Below are 20,547 nucleotides of genomic sequence, written 5' to 3' on the forward strand. Positions count from 1 at the left end.
TTCCTCGTTTCAACTTGGAAATGACATAGTGTTGGTGAAGGATAAATTGTGAAGAATTAGTTGTCTGACTTTATTGCTGATTAAATATGACAAATGTTGAACTTGTGTTTGAGGTAAGATTTTAGAAGTTTATTTATCTTCAAGGGAGGTATTGTGAGCATATTGCATGTGGTACAAGGTGTTACTTTAATGTAAATCAAATTTGAAAGAAGAACTGGGTTAGCAAATTGCTCTCACTTTTCATAGAAAGCTGACATGAGAGGTAAAAATGTGCCACAGCAGTTTCTGATCACAGATGTTGAAATAAAAAAAAAAATGAGGACCACAGTGTCAGTAGCAAAGGGCAGAGAAGACATTCACTCTTTCTTCTTAAGCCTCTCATTAAAGTTAAATGTTTATTTATTGCTATTACTATTTCTGTTTGCTATTATTGTTTGCTTCTTTGTATTACAGTAGAGTACGTACATGACAGATGACACAAACACATAATTAGAGAAAACTCCTGCCCTGTCACCCTTGCAATTTGGTGAGAAAAAACCAATGATAGTTAGAAAATCTGGTAGCCTAGAATTCAGCCTTTATTTTGCTAAAATTATCTCCTATAAGAGTGTTCTTGTATGAGTTTCGTTGTACTGAGGCCTTTGGCTTAGACTAAATTTCTAAATATCTAATAATGCAATGAGGATATTAAAGTATAACGTTGTTGCCATTTTCTATTTTAACTTTTACTAAAGATCAAGCATGTGGTTTGCATGTGATTTATCAAGCATGCAATTTGATTTTCTTCTACAATTCCTAGGGATACGATCTTACATTTTGTGTGTTTCTGTAAACTCTGGTGGAAATTTGGATGGCCAGGGGATGTGGTAGATGTATTCTCATCAGAGTCCTTGGACAGTGAAAGAGAACGTCAGTTCGAGAGAGTGAGCGATTGAGAAAGATGTCTCCCCAGAGGCTGCCCGTCTTTTTCATTGGTGCAGTTGTACAGCCATAATAAATTAGAAAATTGAAGAGCTTCAGAAGTGTTGGTATTTTTCTGACACAGCTGAAAACAAACATGTAATGGGGATGTGATAGTGTGGGGGAAGGATGGGTCCATTTTACTTTCCATGTGTGGTTCATCATTTTTTGTGTCTTACATAACTGGTGTTTTTCATGACTGTTCACCACTCCCAATGGTCATGCTTAGATGTGCTGCTAATTTTGGGCTTCCCTTTGAAAAATGAGAGAATGAGGTTTATAGGTGCTTTCTCAGAATTTTCAAGGGCATAGCTTTGAAGTCTAACTTAACAAATGTTTACTCATAATCCCAGAATGTCTGGTTTTATGGGTTAACTGTACAGATAATGACTATTTAATGTGGTAAGAATTTCAAGTATAACAGATTTGGGCCTTAACCCTAATTGCACCACTACTGCTGTGAAGATTTTGTTTTCCTAAGCTGTTTTATATGGAATTTGATCAGTTTTCTTATCTTTTGCCTGTATGGGTATTTCTAACTATTTCAACTATTTTCTTCTGTGTAGCAGCTCTTTTCCATTGGTCTCTCTACCAGTGATTTCCTTTCTCTTCTATTTTCCTTTTTGTCATGCCAGATAAGAGAAACAGAAGACTAGGAAATGTGCAGAACTGTAGATAGTGGCTTTTGTAAAACTGGTGTTGTGATTCCTTCTTCCCATTTTCTGGAAAACCAGTGCTGCTGCCTACGGGAGTTTAAGTCTGATAATGCACTAGATTTCAACCAGTTTGATTAAAATGAGAATTGTCTAAAACCTTTTCATAGACCCATAACCCATCTGAGGAACAGACAGCCTACCTGGCATTGAAAATGCTAACTGGAATATACTCTTTTCTTCTGATTAAACTGTGTCAGTGCAGTTCCTTGCTTTGGCTAAGAGGCAAAATAGAAATGCCAGAATTCAAATACAGTATTATCCAGAATATGTTAGAGACAGTTTTCTTCTCTAGTTTTGGCTTCTTGTGAAGCTTTGTGCAAATAATTTAAGCTGTTTCTTGGTACACTCTCTCTCTGTGAAATGAAGAAGTATTTGATGCTTGCACAGGGAAGCTTGGTGAATGCATTCTCTTATGTGTCTAGGATTTCCAAAGACAGTTAATTGTCTTAGATACCAAAATCCCTTTCAAAGTCCGTGGAATTTGGATGCTTATCTGTGAGTCTGACTTCAGGCAGCAATGACAGGGCCTGCGGTGGGCAACTTGCCATTGACTCAACTGAAAGTAGAATCAGGCAGAACTTCATCGACTTCTACGTCCCTGTTTCAGAGAGAAAAACAAGTGTGGATGAGTAAAAACTTGTGTGTCTTCTCTTTATCTTCCCTCCCTGCAGGAAATCCATTTCCTATTCCTCTGAGCAGCAGATGTCTCTTTTTTGTCCTATAGTCTTTTTCATTTCTGAGAAAGGTAAATGTGAGCTGGTTGGAATAGAATATGTGTGTATGACTAGCATGGATTTCAAATTAGCAGGTCAACTTCAGCAGGCTATTCAAGCTGTTAGTATGCCCAATTTTTATTTTTTTTCAGTGTTCCAATATTGTGTATAGCTCCAGATTTTTTCGAATTATTTTGAATAATTCAACTTTTTGGTGCTCAGTCAAGAGGACATAGACTAGTCCTGATTTTCAGAAATTGCTAAACACCTTCAATACTGGCATCCATATTTGAAACCCTTAACCTAATGCTTTCTGAAGAACCTCTTGTACCGAGGAGTGTGATAGTGTCATCTTTCAGCATAACAAAAATGAGACATCTTAGAAGTGCTGCAGCGGAAGAGGACCTTAGAAGAATAGATTTGAGGGGCAGAGCTCTTGCTAATGACTGTTCTGCTTTTCAGAATTCGTAAACATCAGGAGCAGTAGATAGGTTAAATGATAATTTGGTTTCATAAGCATCTTCCTAAGTCTCTGAGTTTGCTTTTCTTTCCCTTTAGAGAGAAAGTTATTAATACTGGAAAAGTAGCAGCATTTTTTATTTATATGGTGTGGGGGTGAACTTGGCAAACAACCTGCCCATTTAACCTGTTAATTATTGTATGGAGACACAACTTTTCTGGTGAATATATGCATGTTAATACTAAAGAATGTATGCCAGGGCTTTTTAAATCCCTAGAATATTAAACTTACTTAGTGCTAGTCTGTATGCTGTCATACAGGAAACAGAGGAAAAATAGCAGTGGGGATTTTCCTTTTTGTGGGATTAAAGGGGTTATCCTCTTGCCTCTCTTTGCAGATACATGCGGTTGAAAGGCATACAAATTCTGGAAAAGGCTGGAAGATGATACAACTAAAAGCTGGCACAAAATAGTCCATATCCCTGCATGCTCCCAAAATATGCTGTGCTGGAGTTTAACCACATCAGGGAAGAACTCAGTTCTGGGGGTGAGACAGAGGGAACACCACTGCTAAATCATTGAGGTATCCCTTTTAAGTGGCTGCAGAACAATACCAAACAATTTGTCTGTGTAATAAACTAGCGCATAATTTACAGTATATACTAATTTAAAATTACGTCTAGCACAGAAATTCCTTTTTTATTAATCAGTTCAAGTTCTCATTCTCTGGAAGCCCAAAGTCCTGAGAAATTATTTCCTACTCATTCACACCTTACTGTGCTTTAAGGGCTATTCTAATTCAGAAGACTGCTAACACCAAAAGTGATAAAGGCTCAAAATAAACTCGTTGATACAAAGACAAACAAATACTCTCTCCACTCCCATCCAGAGCAGCCCAGTGTAATTCGGTTAACTTGCTAATGTCACTCAAGAAACCTCAGAGCTGTTTAGCCAACAATAGCTGCAGTGTGTACCGGGCTGTGGGCCTCTTTGGCACCACAGCTGCAGGTCATAAATACAGTTCTAGAGATTAAGATATTAAAGTGTCCCTCTTTGGAGGCTGCAGAATGAGGCCCAGAGTATTGCCCCCTGGCTCTGAGGCAGGCTGGTAGCTCCCAGGACTGTCAGGTGACTGCATGGAACACACTCAAAGAGGTTCCCGCGTGTGGATTTGTTCTGACATTTCTGCCATTTCCTGTGTTAGCCAGGGAGTGTTCTGTACGCTGTACTCCTGTTTCCTGCAGGAGGCTTCTTGAAGCTGGTTAAAGTGGTTTGCTGAATGTGAACACAGTGTCCATAAGATAAAGGATAGGTGCATGATTTAAGAGAAGCACTGGACACTTTGTGCAGTGTTAAGAGTTGGAGCGCTGATCTGTCCTTGTGTCTTTCTGTGCATTTATAAAACAGTAGCAAAAAGAGGAGGAAGCATGTGGAAAAATCACTTACATCAGTAAAAAGAAGCTGAATGTATTTACCTGGATCCTACTCGATATTTATCTCCAGACTTCTTCTTTATTATATTTTATCTCTTTTTACATAGAATTTTTTTCTTTTGCTTTTCAGCTCCCTTCCTATTGGAAAAATCTTGCCTTTCTCACTATAATGTTTGACAGCACCTTAAACTATGAACTGTGGTTGCAGAAATTTTTCACTTCTAGAAGCAATAATGAGAATGTGTCAGAATTTTAGGCCTTTGTCATTTATGCTCGTGTTCATCAGTCATTTCTCAGATGTATATCTCCAAGAGAGAACAGACTTTTATCATGTAAATTCAAACTTTGCAAGAAAACATTAGAGCAGAAAAAGCATAATTGGCTAAGCTTTCCTGTGCTTTTCTGAAATCAAAGCAAAGCTCTTGGTTTAACATTTTGTCAGCAAATTGTAGCTGAGTTATTAATTATCTGTCTCAGTTATTAAGTACCTCGAATGTCTAAATCTTGCAGGAAGGCGTTTAATCTGCAAATCTCTAAATGTTGCTGGAGCTTCTGACTGTTATCTCTGAGTAAGTGGTGGGCACTAAGACTCTTGTAATCTTGAAAATGAATGAATTAAGCCTGTTCAAGTAGATTATTTGATTGAGTGACTGTAAAATAGCTTGCTTGGCATTTGTTGCTTTAGGAACAAGGGTCAGGTTCTTTCTCTCCCTTGCACTGGAGATGCGTTGAAACTTGTGTGGTCTGACTGCAATAGGTTAGGACCCTGTTACATTTTTGTGAGTAACTGCACAATGGCCTTGGGGACAGCTTTTGTAGTTGCTGATAAATTTCTGCTGCATGAAAATGATGGAGATGATTACTTTGGCCTTAGGACTGTGGCACTGCAATTATTAAGAAAGACCTTTCCTCATTTTTCTAATGCTGTTCTTCACTTCCCTTTATTATGTTGATTTAAAAGAAGATTAGACAAAAGCAAAAAGAGAAAAAAAAAGTGACTTCTGGACTGAGATGTCATTCAGTGGAGTCATTGCTTAAGATTGTTTTCAGGAAACTGTAATAATTACTGAACTTAGTATTAATTCAGAATCAGCACTCCCCCTGCATGGAAATAGAATGTAACTGGTATGTGTGAGTGTGTGTGTGTATTAACTTGCATGTAGGGAGTTCAAAGTAGAAGGCAATGAACTCTGAACTCTTGACTGTCATCATCCAAGTACTCAAGACTGCTTTGGCACCGTGTCCCCATCTCATCTACAAAGACACATCTTATAACGAAGGGAGTTCTTTGTCCCTAATATAGTCTGTTCACATAGAAAGTCTGCAAAGATAAGAGTTAATTCTGTCTGTTTTAATGGTGGTTTTGTGATGACACCACCTAAATTTAATGAGTAGAACTATATGAAAATGAGATTTTTTTTTAAAAAATATATGAAATATTCCTGTGAATGGATGAAAACTTTCTAATGACACTTATAAGGAGAAGGCTGTGAAACAGTCTTACCAGCTCTTCTTCCTGTAGCTTGCTGCCTTCCACCAAAGATTTTCCTTTCTTCTTTAATTGGCAGAAAATTTTATGAGAGGGTAGATAATTTTGTTTCTCTCCAGGTAGGGGGTTGAGTGGTTTTACAACATTCCTGTAGAGCTAATAACAATTCAAAGTTAGCAGTCACGTAACATGCCTTTTAGAACAAACCTGTTTATATATAGAAAATCTCAGCTTATGGCTGTGGCACAAGGCACAAGGTACTTCAGGTGGAATGACTCCAAATTCTTGACACACTTTATCCAATTAACTTCAGGTTTTATGTCCAACATAGCTGTCATTATATAGTGGAAGCCTTCTGTAATGCAGGAAACGTGATGTAGGCCTGAAGTGTAGCAAGCTGCGATGTTTGAAAGTTGGCTAAAACACACTTTGTTGTGTAAGTCACATTTAGCATAGGTGGGTGAACAGGTTGGGATAATACCTTCTCTACAGCAGAACAAATAATTGCTTGGAATGGATTAACATTTTCTCAGTTTTAGGAAGGATTTTTTTTTTTTTTAAGTGTGCACTGTAGGAAGGTAAACAGGAGCTATTACAATGCCCCCTTTGGAGTCAGAAGGTCTTCTTTCACTGCACTGCTGCCTTTTCAGAATGATTCCCCAGTGTCAGACAAAGAATACGGAGGCATGGAAGAAGGTGGAGTGGATTTATCCGCAGTAATCTTTATTAGAGAAAAAAAAAAAATCTTGACTTTCCCCCCTTCATTTTCCAGGAGGAAATGCAGATCAAACATAACATTTCCTTCACAAAAAAAAGTAGGTTTGTTTTTTTCTCTGCCTTGAGATCTGAATTAAATCTCTGTTCCCAGTTGACAATATGTGATATAGCATACCTTTTCTGAGAGGCTGTCTAAGGGATTCATCATCTTGTGAATTTATTAACATCAATAATAGATTATTTTACAACTATTAGGGATCCTCAGTAATTTTATTAGCAAATTAAATACATGAACGGTGTAAGTGAATTATGAGATCATACTAGACATGTTTGCTCACAATTTAACTTCTAGTTCACAAGCTATCAGTTGTTTACTGGTCTGGACCAATGAAGTGCTACAAACTAAATACTGTGAAATGTTAAACTTTGATGAAAGATATGAGGAAAGAAATTGTTTCTTTTGCCAACACTGTGGTCAACAGCAGTGCCCTGACCTGATTACTTAAGCTGATGTTTTTCGTAAATCTGTCATGAATCAGTAATTGTCAAGTTTTGCAATACTCAATGATTCTCTTGTGAATAGCAAAAAGATTTGTTATTGTAGGTTGGTATTTTCTAAACAGAAGTGTTCAAGCTCTGTACAGTATGTTTGATTCTTTTTTTTTTTTTTTTCCCAGAGAACTGTGGAATGCCCCAACAAATCTCCTGAAGAGTTTCACAAAATGTGAAGAGAGTTCAGCCTGGCCTAATCTGGAAGTGACCCCTCTGGTGTCTTTTAAAATAAACTTTTGTATCAGTGTGATTTTCCATTCCTAGTTGGAAGGTATCCAGTAGAAGTATTCTATTGTAGGGCTTGATTTGTAGGGCTTCTAATGGGAAAAGTAACTTGTGCAACATATTAATATTATTATTAGTGGAGTATTCTCATAGTAATTTAATACAGTAGTCCCAGAAAAATGTCCCTTTTCCTTTGCACCAAGTGCCATGTGGCTGTGTGAGGTGTGTTGTGTATGGGGTCCAAAGAGGAACTAGTTACCAGAGGAGGCCGGAAATTCAGTCCACGAGTCTGTTGATTATGGTGGTATAATACTAACGGCTGGCTTTGAGGCCTCAGTAATCCTTGCAGCTCCTGGCTGAGTTTTCTGGGAAATAAAGGGCAAAAATTAGGAGAACTTCTCAGTTAAAGAGAACAAGAGATGTGGTAACATGATGCACTGTCTGTTTAGTCATTTAAAAAAAATGATGAGATGGCTTATTTGAAGGATGCTTTAGGTTTATGTCCAAGCAGATCTATGGCTAGAGCCCCATTGAGTTGGACTTGACTTCAGGCTGCATATGAAGTTACTGTGGAGACTGCCATCCCCCAAAGCTTGTGTAAGGAAGGCTGCTGAGGATGGGGTAAGTGGGACCATGCTCTGTGTGTAGCACAGCTCCTGTGATCAAGACAGCAAATATTTATTGCCTGATGGTGAGCCTTAAAGGGAGAACGTACAAACAAGCAAATCTAAATGCAAATGTTGCTTTGATGGCATGGTCTAACTTTGGTGGAGATTTATGCAGATGATAGGGTACTTGATAGCAGGGAGAAAAAAAAAGGAAAACAACGAAGAAAGTTGAACCAGCCAGTTCTTTTCTGGTGAAAATTGCTTAACATAGATTTGTGGTTTTACGTCAACATGCACATTAAAAGAATGCTGACCTTTAAAAACATGGTTTTCGATAAATTATTATTGTTACTGTTTAAAGCAGATGGACTTAGAAGCAGCAGAAAATACCCTAAGCCTATGAGATCAGGAATGCACCATGGAAACAAACAGCACCCTGGCAAAATAGAGATGTTCCCTCAATGGTGCTCTTCATTAGAAAGTCAATTTAGCATAGTTCCTTCTGCAGTTTGTTTACAGGGATTCTGCATACCTCTCAAAGATAAATGCATGATAAAGCAGTGAATTAGATGGTAACCACTGTATTTTGCTTTAAAGCAAAGAAAGATTTTGTAGGATTCTTAGGCTCAAGTTATGCATTGTGGATGCATTGTTTAGGAATGCAATGAAATAATTCCTCTTTGAGATATGAAAAAGATCTAGAAATATAGAGCTGCCCTCTAGTGGCAAAGTGGCAACATGAGGTGCGTTTGTCTCCGGTGCTCAGGGTGATTAAAAAGAACAATATTTATTGGAAGGCAAACAAAAATGTGCAATTATTTTTGAAGGGATTCTGTATTTACAGTTCAGATGTCAGGCCAGCTGTGGTGGAGATGAAATATTAGACATAGAGCATAGTGCCCTCTAGGGAGGTGGACTTTCACAGTTCTCATGCCATACAATGTACAGAGGACTTTATGCCCACAGACTTTATCTCCAGAGCTTGTTCCAAAAATTTTCAGTGTAGTCCAAAAGTTTGGATTTGGACATTTGCTTCAGCTCATCTTGGTAAGAGAAGTCATCTGTGAAACTGGGATGTAGTTTCATAGCTGAACTTGCCCTAGTCTGGAGTAGTTGAAATTGATGTGTTTGTCTAAGATTATTCTCTGCTGGATGAAAGATCTCTTTCCTGAATGCTGCATTAATCCGCTTCTAGTTTGCATAGTCTTCTGCTCTGGTTCATGAAGAAAGGAATTTTCATGGATTAAATGACCCAAAATTATGAATCCTCTGAACAGACTCACCTTAAAAAGGAAGATAATGTCTTTATGGAGAGTGCCAGCATATTATAATATATGCAATTAAACTAATTTTACTTGTTTAAACTGTGGTAATAACTACCTCCCTTAAGTCAATTTACTTCTTTAAAATTGCATGAAAAAGAAAAGAATCAGTAAGTTATGTAAGTGATGTAGCAAGCTGTTAGTTACAAGCATGTCCTTTGTGAGGCTTCATTTGTTGCTTTGTCAAGCACTTAACTAACTCTCTATGTAACAGTTATTTGGAAATCTTGTGAGTTTCTGTAATGACTACAGAAGTGTTTTTCCATGTGATGTTAAGAAGAGCTAGACTGTTTAGTGAGGATTCAACTTTTCTGTCCCGGTATGGTATTTTCTGAAGCTGCTGCTGTATTTTCATGTTCTGTGCAAATTGTGGTTTCAGTTTGGTTCAGCAGAAAGTTGGATAAGATGAATTCAGGAAAAAAATCTGAAAGTTGGAAAGACTAGGAATCCTAAATGCAGCGGTTTGTCTTAAGGTTCATATTCTGGGACTAACAGACTGTTTCGGATTCACAGAGAGTAGAGCACAAGGGAGTTTAGGAGTGGCTGCGTTACTCGAGTGTATTTTTTTTGAGATGGCAGTGGATATGTGCATGATGGAAGAATAGGGCACAGAAGAGAAGGCTCTTGTTGAGAAGTTTCTTTGTGCGTACTAATATCAGTGTAGATAAAAGGAAAAGTAAAGATAATATTGATTGCAAACAGTTTTAATCAATGTTTACTGCCTGTGCAGATGCTTAAAAAGATTAAAATGAGAGGGAAGACTTCTGCTCAGGGAAGTCAGTGTTATAAGCAGAGTCTAAAGAGTGGTGGTGAATCAGGTTTTCCTTTATCCAGGCTTATTGGGTACATCTCCCTCCTATTCATGTTTCCTACAGCCTCTTTTGTTTTCCACTTGATGAATGCAATGCTTCTTAGAAGGCAAAAATCAATTTCTCTGGGTGCAGAAGTCCAGGAAGTAAGGGCCAACCTGTGGACACACATCTACATGTGCTGAAAAACACATGCACACATGGAGACATAGAGGGAAAATGCATGCAGCTGTGTAAAGGTGTTTCTGGTAGTGTCTGCTTTATATCTGTCTCTGTGGGTTCTGTAGAGGCTTCTCTGTGCTAAACTGCACAAAGCAGGTTTGGAGTAAGCTGAAAGAATAGGCATCTGAATGGGGCTTCCCCTTCCCACACAGTGTGAACCAGAATTACTAAAGATAGTGGTTCTCCAGGTTATCTCTGGGATTTACTAGAAGGATTTCCTTTTGATGTGAGCCTGATGTAGCTGCATAACTGGGAAGTCAGAGGGCAGTGTTGGAGGCCACAGAGTCCCAAGACATCTCTCCAGAAAATCCTGGCCTTCTGAGGTGCTGTAAATGAGGCAGAATCTTCTTTTCCTAGGAGGGCTGATGTTGACTGATTTCAGTGGCCTCTCCCCTCCTGAATTGTAGTATCTAACACTGATTTTTGATGTGGAGAGATGCCGATGCTCCACAGAAGCTGCTTAGTGATTTCATAGACACTTGGAGGCAGACAGGAGATGGAAACTTCCAGGGATAACTAGTTAGACTCTGTGGCAATGCTCAGATAGTAGAATATCCATGAATTCATACACACCGCACTGATACACATATAATGTTCTTATAATAGCAGCCTGAGTCTTTTAAACTTCTCAGACTTCTGCAGGCACAAGGTTAGGCCAAAGCACATAATATCTGAAGCTAGTGTGTGTGCTTTATTTGAAGCAACAGTGAAGTAATAGTTTGATAATATCTTGTTACATCTGTCCCTTCATGTGAGATATTTTGTTCCCCATCTCACAATGCAGCAGATCCAGGAGTAGGTGTTGTTTTCCTTGCTTTTCTCATTTGTCCCATCACTCTTACCCACTTGCCTCTCAAAGGATCAATGTTCCCCCTGTGGTTTTGCAGTTCAGTGCTTCTCATTGATGACAGTCAGGAAGATAGTTTGGGCTATCTCCGAATAGCAGTCTTCAGAGAAGCAAACTACTACTTTGTGCTTAGGAACATCTTCACCTTCACCTTTCATTAATCCTTCCGGAACTGCACCGTGGCTGGAACTTGAAGTAGTTGCTGGCTCCTCTGGTGCCTGTTTTATTTTGTGTGAGATACTTGATATAGACTGTGGAGGTTAATTTGCATGAGAACAACATTTACGGTATCCTTCAGGCATATAGTAGAAGCTGCAGCCGTTGTATCTCTAGGGCAGTTCATATTGTCCTGTAGATACACAGCCAGGAATATAACTTAGATTCCCAGCAAAGACACATTCTTGTTAAGGCATTCAGTGGGGAGCATAACCTCTGCAGTGGACCTTACTGTTAGTTCCAACAGTGACAAAACTATGAACGTCATGAGCTGTGATTTGTTTTTCTGAAAAGGCTTGGCAAATTTCCACGAACACTAGGTATCTGTCTAACTGAATTTGCAACTTCTTCCAGCTGCCCTGGGGAGCTTGTAAGTTCCTTGAACCTCATTCCTGCCCCAATGAAAGTTACAAGATGTGACTGCTTTGCCAGCAGGGCTGGTAAATTCCAAGAACCCCAGATACTGGATTCACAGAAATTACTACCCTGCTGGCCACACTGGTCAAACTACTAATATTTTGGAGTTTCATGAGCCTTAGCTATTTTTACATATAATTTACAAGTTCCAATTGTGCATCTACATAAAGAACTTTGGCACAAACAGCTGGAGTTTTTGGTGGTTGCGGTCTCAGCCAGCTCAGTGCATAAACAGGACATGGAGAACTTGCAGTGCTGATGGTTTCTCAGCAGAGCTTGTAAACCTGGTAGCCTCTGGGCAGAATATTTTTGAGACTGTCCCTGTTGATATAGCAGAGGTGATGCTACTTTCACGGTGCTCAGACTTCAGGGATGGGCTATAATCATTCGCATTATTAAATGACCTTGTACTTTTATAGGGGCCTAAAATTAATGATTCATGGAGATAATAAATTCTGCATCTCAACTGGCAAGCTTGGAAACCTCTCTGTAATGTCTTGATGTGAAAGATTAGAAATATGAAAATCAAGTTATCAATTAATGAGAATATTAATTCTGTGAGTTTTCTACAGAAAGATTTAGATAACAAAAGTTTCTAGCTTTTGTCAAGAAGTTTTCCTCTGGTGAGAGACCATACATGCTGTGTTCAGATGGCAGATTTTTAATTTTATAAAGTTAGAATAAATTGTGTAAAAATGTGTCTTACCCTAGTGGTTTGTTTCACAGAATTAAAAGTACCATATCAATTGTAGTACTTCTAAAGAAGTAACACTCCAGATTTCTTGTCATATATGACATTTGAAGATTCTCTAGCAAATGAAATATGAAGATGCTGAACTTTTCTTATGGGTAGCGTACATTGTATTACAATGAGTCTGGATCAAAAGATCCTATGTAGTCTTGATGACTTTTCCCTTCATAGTCTGTAGACACTATTAAGAGGTAGAAACAAATTTTTTGTGGGTGTGTAAAAATGTGCAAGTTGAATGTTATGCCACTTCATAACATTTGGAGTCTGGACTTTGCAACTGTAATGCTTTTTATTTTTTTATTTGTGTAAGTGTTCATATATAATATAAATGGATGTGAACCAGTGAGACATGTTAAATATGTAGAAATAATATGGCTGCCAGAATAGATTGGAAATGTCAGGAAAAGAAGGTTATAGACCGAGTAAGAAAAATTGATCAAAATGGGTTATTATTTATATCTGAAAAAAGACTTCTAGAGGCCAAGGCTTTTAAGCCAGTGACCATCCCTTTTGCGTCATAGAATAACATTCCTGAACCTGCTTCTTAAAAAAAAATGCTGTGATAGGTCTCTATCTGTCAGCACTGGCTGTGCCCAAGAAAAAATCATTTCCTATGTTATAAAAATTTATTTCTTCTATCTTACTAAATGCTGTAGAGAAAAAAAATGCTGTTTACTAATATGTACTTACTGTGCAAGTGATGCTTTCTGAACATAGGTGGGTGCCTGAGAAAACGCGTTTGCGGAACTGGAATCTAAATGTACAGTTTTGTATTTATTGGCTGTGTGAAGTGTATGCCACGATGTGTTTACACTTCACATTGCCAACTGTGCAAACAGGCTGTTGCAGTTTCTTACATCCACATCCACACATTTTTCTGTGTACATTATTATCTAAAATTGTGTCTATGTCATCAGGAAAACAACAATAAAGATAAAAGAGGAGATTGCTAATTGGATCTGCATTTTTAGTGTCTTCCTTTGTGTTCTTTTTGCAAATATGAGCAGTGTAGCTCTGAGGGTATCACAGTATTGTGGGGAGGTCAAAGAAAATGATCGATCATCTAAAATATTCTGGAAATGCTTCCCTCATAAAGATCTGTCCTCTGTTAGCTGACACATAGGTTGTTAATCTTTCCCCTTTGCCTACAAAAGGGAATGTGGCAATATATCTTTATGTCAGAGCAGTTTTTCAGTGTCCATAGTCTCCTTCATTTGAGCTCTGTGCATTACATTAGTTGAGCTGCGTGCCAATATATTCGTCTGTGGCCATCTTCTGATGTAACTCTTCCTTCAAAATGTGGGCAGTCATCTTTTGGGTGGCTGCGCTGCACATGTTTTATTGATTATTAATATTAGCAGTAAAATTAACTGCCCGTTGTGATTCTTCTTGACCCTCTTTCCCTTAACACTCCAACACCCCTCTCCCCGCCACTCTTCCTGTTTTTAATAATTAGTGATTAGAATTAGCTGGAAGGAGCAAGATCTCCAGTAACTTGAAAGTTAGACTTGATTTGCATGATACTGAAGTTAATTCTGTCAAAGCTATCGATGGATAAAATTTTCCTGTTGATTAAAGTTAATTCCTGCTTTACAAGCTTATTACTCATCTTGTATGTGTCTCAAATGCAATGGTTGCAACTGTTAAGAGAGTAATTTAACTTCAAAGCTATCTTATTAAAGACTCAGCAAGAACACCCAAAAGCAGAAGAATTTGCAGTTAAGACTATACAAATCCATCCTTAACTAGTCCACAGTGAGTAGGGATTATGTAGCACAGTAATAGCATTTATCATGCAGAGGAGCCCTGCAAAATCTAGACATAATGGACTGCATGGATTACACTAAACAGCTGTATGTTCCAGGATTATGATTTTGGGATTTTCTTTATTTCTTTTAATAGACATGGCTTTGCCTTAAAGGGCGTAGCTGAAAATTGTTTTAGATAAGCAGGACTCCTCAGTCCAGGATTTTGCCTTGACAGTCATCTGTAAAAAATGTTAGTTGATGTTTCATTCCAAAATAATGAACAAAAGGCTTGATTCTGCTGTTAGATCTGGGCTTATGAATCATCAAAAAGTGCATTAACCTATGTGTGTGGGTGGCTAACTGCAGTGTGTGCCCCAAGCTGTTGCTCCATCAGGACTGTGGAGTCATCTAGAAGGGTGGACAGCTTTGTGCGCCTTCTCTGTCTGTTCTGAGAGATGGTCCAAGTGGGAAGGGGATTAATCAAAACTGGAGAGACCATAGACCTCCGTGCTAGTTACTTATGCCCTACTGTCTGAAATGGGTATCTCTGGAGCACATTTATTGGGTGTAACTTATTTAATGAGCCTGATGGAACAAATAATCATCTAAAATTCTCCAAGTATGCAGTCAGGAGAGAGGGGGGCCTGTCATTTAAAACATCTTTCTACTTGCTAAGATTCTTGGGCAGATATTCAAAAGATGTGTAAACTCCTCTAGAAGACTTCTTTGTGTCCTTCAAGTAGGGATTACAGATTCTCTTTTATTGATACAATGACCTGTTTTACCACAGACAGTCACCTTCTTTTCTTTCCTCATTGCTTAGGCTTTTTTTTGCCCCCATGTTTTCTTTTTTTTCCCCATAGTTCTTTCTCCCTTTTCCAGCAGGAATTGTGGAATAGTGTGGTCAAATTTGCACACATTTTTTTACAAACAAATGCTGTTTCCCATATGTATACTCAGGTAGCAGGTTTTCACACAAGGTAAAGTTTGAAGGAAGCTCTACTGAGCAGAGTTACAAAAAGAAGTGTTTCTTCATTACTATGTGTAGTTAAACTGTGAAACTCCTTGCCTTAGGTAGTATGGATGCTGCAGATAAGGTGGGTTCGAAGGGATACAAGACAGGTTCATGAAAAATAAATTTGTTAGGGGTACTAAATGCACGGGAACGTATGTTTCAGGGAGTGCATGAGTCACAAATTCTTGGAGTCTGGAAGAGCATTTGGGAAAGTACTACCTTGTTCTTGCACCTTGTTTTTGTTACTGCCAGATGAATCAGATGGATTTGGTCTGACACATTTATTATAATTTTTATTGTAGGGAATGCCTGCCTCAGTTATTTTTTTGTGTGTATAGAGATTCCTAAGAAATACCACTGTGGATTTTATTGTCTTCAAAAGCAGTGAGAGCGGAGTGAGAGATTGAACATGTTAGTATTTAATTACTAGCTTATCAAATGCTTCCTCCTTCTTCCCTCTTCATTTTTCTCCCAGATCATGCCTGTCATAAATGAATGTGGTGCTCCATGGTTGACAAACCTGGTGGAACATCGCATTTGCACACTGTCCTCTGGCAAAGGCTGGATCAGGAAACAAGAGCAAGTAATGGAAACGTTGCTTTCTTTCTGAGATGAAAAAGGTTTCCCTGGGCGAGAATTACTGGGTACTCTCCTGGCAGTGAGAAAAAGGTAAGTGAGGAGAAGTATAGTTAATGCCACATTTTTGTGGCTGTCACTGCAGGCTGATTAGGCAGTAGCTGAACTGGGATAGAAGTGTGAAAGGGGAGAGAAAAAACAGTGGAGAAAGAGTAAATTGTCCCTGTTGACCTCTTTACCTGTTTACAGTGGCTTTGATGAGGGAGCTGAGAAGCTGGCTGTAAGTGTGCACCAGGGAGAAGGGAGGCAAAAAAGTTATGAATAAGCAAAGCAAGAGGAACCCATTGCTGCCTGCTGGTGGGTATGCGAAGCAAGAGCTTTATGAACCCTCTGCCCTTGGTTTTCACTGTGAAACATCATGTTCAAATGATATTTCCAGCTATGCATCTTTCTGTTTGTGTTTGTTCCTGTCGTTCTGCAAATCCTCTCTGGAGAATGCAGACATTATTGGGGTTCTGGGAAGCTCAGTGGATTGTTTTCACTGAAAACTGTTCCCCTCCCTCCCTGAACCAGCTGAGGTCCCATGGGGGAAGGCTTTCTTCCTCACCCACTTAGATGAGTTGATGTCGGTAGGCTGCAGATGCTCTTAGTCTGATGCTGTGCGCCACGACAGCAGCAGCAGCCGTGGCTTTTCTCTGCTGCAGCAAGTGTTGCCTCTTGACGCTGCTTCCCCTAAGGAATCATTAGCAGGGTGGAGGCTAGTTTCTTTCCTAGAAACAGGAAGAGAAGAAGAGGATGAGAGATGGGAGGCCTAAACAATCTACAAGTAGATTACAGTGTGAATTCAATGACATAAGCTCCCTTTGGTCCTGCCACCCATTTACTCTCTCAAAGCATTTCTGTTTAGGCTGATAGGGATCTGATGATACCTATAATACTGTGCTGATTCCTTGGTGATTAATTGGTCCAAAGCAAAGGCCCAGATCTGCCATTCCCACAGCCCCTGTACTGGGAAGTCCAGAGTAGAGGTAACTGTGCGTTGCACTGCACAGGAAACTTGGTACATCAAAGAGACCAAAAAGCACTGGGTTTCAGAGCACCTCAGAACAACCGTCAAGGGATATGGTCACATTGATGTCTAGTAAATTAAAATGAAACCTAAAAGGAGTAAGAATTTTTGCAGCTGTTGTTGTAAAAGCTTGTTCTCTCTTTCTCTCTCTCCCTCATTCCCTCCTCTGTAGGTATATGACCACAAAGTTGTTAAGTTCATCAAGTGCATTGGCATTTAGCAAAACTTAAAATTAAGGCTTGTTTTAAAAAAAAAAGCTTTTTTTAAAGACTGACCAAAGAAAAGTAAGATGGCTCCTGTAAAACTAAGAAGACTACCTGTGTGCTTTACAGCTGTAATGATTTCTGAGAGGGATGTACTCTTACTGGTTAGGGCTGGCACAGCCTCTGTCTAAATGAGAGTCTTGGGCTTTGAGAAGAGAGGATTGTAACAGTATGCTCTGAGATCAGAGCGTGACTGGCACCAGGCAGTGCGAATTGCAGAAAGCTCAATCCTTTTAAACTTTTCAAATAAATCTTTGCTCTTTGGTGTATGGTCATGAAGGAAACTGGCTAAACTTGCCACCGCACCTAGACCAGCATCTGCCATGAAATTCTGCGTGTTTGTGTGATGTAGGATCACTTCTGCTCCCTTGTCCACACATTGCCAGCTGGCCAGCTTAGTGTATCTCCTGCAGAAACAGGTGTGAGCTCGTGAAATCGATGAATGTACTGAATGGGCCCCCTTTTCCTTCTTTTCTCACTTTTCCTTCTCCCTCTCCTTCTCTCTCTTCCTCTCCTCCCTCATGTAAAATACTTCATACATATATAACTATTAACTCTTATTATTAATTATTTAATTTTTTTATTGCTAGCTCCTTTCTGCAGCCATTATTCCTCACATTTTGTGTATGTTTGGCCTGTGGAACTATGTTATTCACTCGTACACAACGTGCTGAATACATTTCTGGCACTAGAAAAGGTCAAAATAAATGAAGTAATAGATAAAATTGTTTGGTGTATTTCCCGTTGAATGCAAGTGTTCTGAAAAAGATAGCAAATAGGGAAAAAGTAAGTGAAAAGCCAGCGTTTCTAAATGGTGGGAGGCTTAAATTCTTTTCCCAGGAAGGAAAAAAAAAAAGGGCTAAGAAATGACTTTGATTTCCTTTGGACTGTTCCCTCAGAACCTTAGTGCCAGATGGAGACAACATGGATCTCCATGTGCAGGAGTCTGGGATTGGCTTGAAGGGAGGAGATTGTAGGTCATGGTTTAATCTGATCAACAGAGAAATCAACACAGGTGGTGCTGATTCCCCAGAGGGTCTGGAATAAGTTCTGTGTCACTACATAAACTGCAGCGTTGTGAAACCGGCACTTACCTTTCTGACCTTGCAGACAACATCTGCTTACTCAGGCTTCTTGTCTTACTTCTAAAATTACTCTTGCCACAAGCCATGTTTCCTGCCTTTTAGAAGGTGCTCCATGTCTCTGCATGTACGGTGGTGCCTTTAGACTGCTTTTGTGCTATGCAAATTTCCTTCTCTGTGGAATGGTTCACTGTGAGGATTTAACCTGTGGGCCTGTGTCAGCACTTCTCATGTCTGTGGACATGGATTCTGGATTTAGGATTTGAATATGCATTTTGCTTCCTAACAATGTAACATAATGAAACACACCTTTGAAAGAAATGCCTACAATTTGTGGGATGAAGATTAGTTCCAGATTTCTGTTCTTATTCAAAGTTTGTGGCCAGACTAATCTCTTTGTAGAAGAAATGGGTAGAACTCATGAGGAGACAGCCAGGAGGTTGTATTTTAAGGTCTTAAGCTTCAGGTCTGAATAAGAATAATGAGTAAAACCGTGTCAGTTGACTCTGTTATATCATAATTACATTCTTAGCCATCCACTTTGCTCTCAAAGAGCTGTGGAGGAGGTGATGTTCTTTCTGTCAGAGTGCAGGTAAGATTTGCTAGGCTATCTTTGTGTGTAATTAATACAAGGAAGTTCACTGCTACTTTTGATATCCTGCTATACATCTTCCTGCTTCAGTTTTCAGCTGTAGATTGATGATCACAAGTTCTTTGGGGTGAGATATGATTGGAATAGAGATGTGAGACCTCCAGCATATCCACAGATGTCCTGGAGAGTCCAGATGCTTTGCTCTGAGCCAATGCTCTTCTGAGAAATCATGCTATCAATAGAAATTGTGCTGGTAAGGGCTATGTTCCTCTGGTGAGGTCTAAATCAAGGCTGAAATAACTTCTGGAAATGCAAGAACCCAGAGAGATGCAAAGATCCATCAAATTAATATTTTATAAGTGGCGTTCTACTTACCCAGATGTCACATGCTATTAAAATTTGATAGGCTTCATCCAGTTCCTGCGTGAGTTCTTGTGCATTAAGACTATATGCTGTCCTTCACTGTGTTCCAGTTCTGTGTGGCTTCTATTTCATCAGCAAAGAAAAGATCCTCTCTCTCCTTGGTCTCATAGATACATACATACATATAAACCAGTATGCCTATTTTATGTGTATATATTGTAATGATACAAGACAGACTGTAAGTAATTTTGCAGTACATTGAAATGTGATACAATATAAGTGATCATTGTCATTATCACCATCTCTGTGTTTTAGGTATGTCTTGCAAACCCTCTATGAAGAGAAATACATTGTTGAGGTAACCACCTCAGACAAGAACAGTTCTCTTTTCCTTCAAGCCAATCAGGTTCTAATTCCACTGCTCTAATCTGGGAGGGAGTGAGGTGTCCCACTGAACAGCACTAGTACCTTTAGATTTCCCTCTAAGGTAATACTGCCTTTTGTTATGAGAGAGCTGTCAAGTTTGATGGGTGGACAGTTAGCAAATATATAAACATTACAATTTTGCAGCTATTCATGTTAGAGACTCATAGATGCTTGTTTAGATGCTGAAGGCAATGCATTAGGAACTGATGGTGACTCATTATTATCCAATCAGTTCCTGATGCAGTATCTGCGACATCAAAAACTCTGCAGTGGTTTGGGTTACGTCCTAATTTTTTCAATTGCAGTGTCCACATTTAATGTCCTTTCCAAAAAAAAATTAAACTTCAAATGTTGAGGCTTAACAAGGCCAGTGTATTAGGAGGAAAAGAAAATTGCTTAATTGCACTGCTCTGTTTTTTTTAGGCAGTTTATACCTTTTTTTTTAATCTAATAATTACTAAGAATAAATATTACCAAGAGTCACTGAAGGTAGCACTGCTAGAGAACTCTTGTACCTCTTGTACAGGTTTTGCTTTACTAAAAACTGTTGTTTGTTTGTTGACTAGTTTAACACTGATTAGTCAGCAAATGTCTGCTTCTCAAAACTGTGGGAAATTATGTAGGCTCACAGCAGGGTGACTTTGCAAATAAGAAACTATGACCTTGTGTGTATGGTCTTTCTGTATGCAGCTTTTGGGCAATAAGAACTACAGACCTAATGTTACAATCCTATTTCTCACACATTTTCTGGATCTAGAAAAAGACTACATTTGAAAGGAATAATTTAGTTTCAGACCTGTGTCTTGGTATCTAACCTCTCTATTTCCACTGGATAAGCACGTACCAGGTATCTCTGTCCATTTGCGGTAGATCTTCCTGTGCTGAGAGTAAGTAATACACACAACATAAGCAGAATATGGTCATCACAGACCTCAAACATTAAGATTTATTCTTTCA

The 20,547-nt window shown here is 38.9% G+C and overlaps 1 long non-coding RNA gene across 1 annotated transcript; it reads right to left on the minus strand.

Moving 5' to 3' along the window:
* Positions 1 to 359: 359 nt before the first annotated feature.
* On the minus strand, positions 360 to 19,757 carry LOC128851841 (uncharacterized). Its single transcript, XR_008449348.1, has 4 exons — positions 16,403 to 19,757; positions 7,524 to 7,629; positions 5,786 to 5,926; positions 360 to 2,274 (listed from the first exon to the last, which is right to left on the minus strand). It is a non-coding gene; the product is annotated as an uncharacterized LOC128851841 (long non-coding RNA).
* Between the last annotated feature and the right edge of the window lie 790 nt (positions 19,758 to 20,547).

Source organism: Cuculus canorus, chromosome 3, assembly GCF_017976375.1.
Source record: "Cuculus canorus isolate bCucCan1 chromosome 3, bCucCan1.pri, whole genome shotgun sequence".
NCBI lineage: Eukaryota > Metazoa > Chordata > Aves > Cuculiformes > Cuculidae > Cuculus > Cuculus canorus.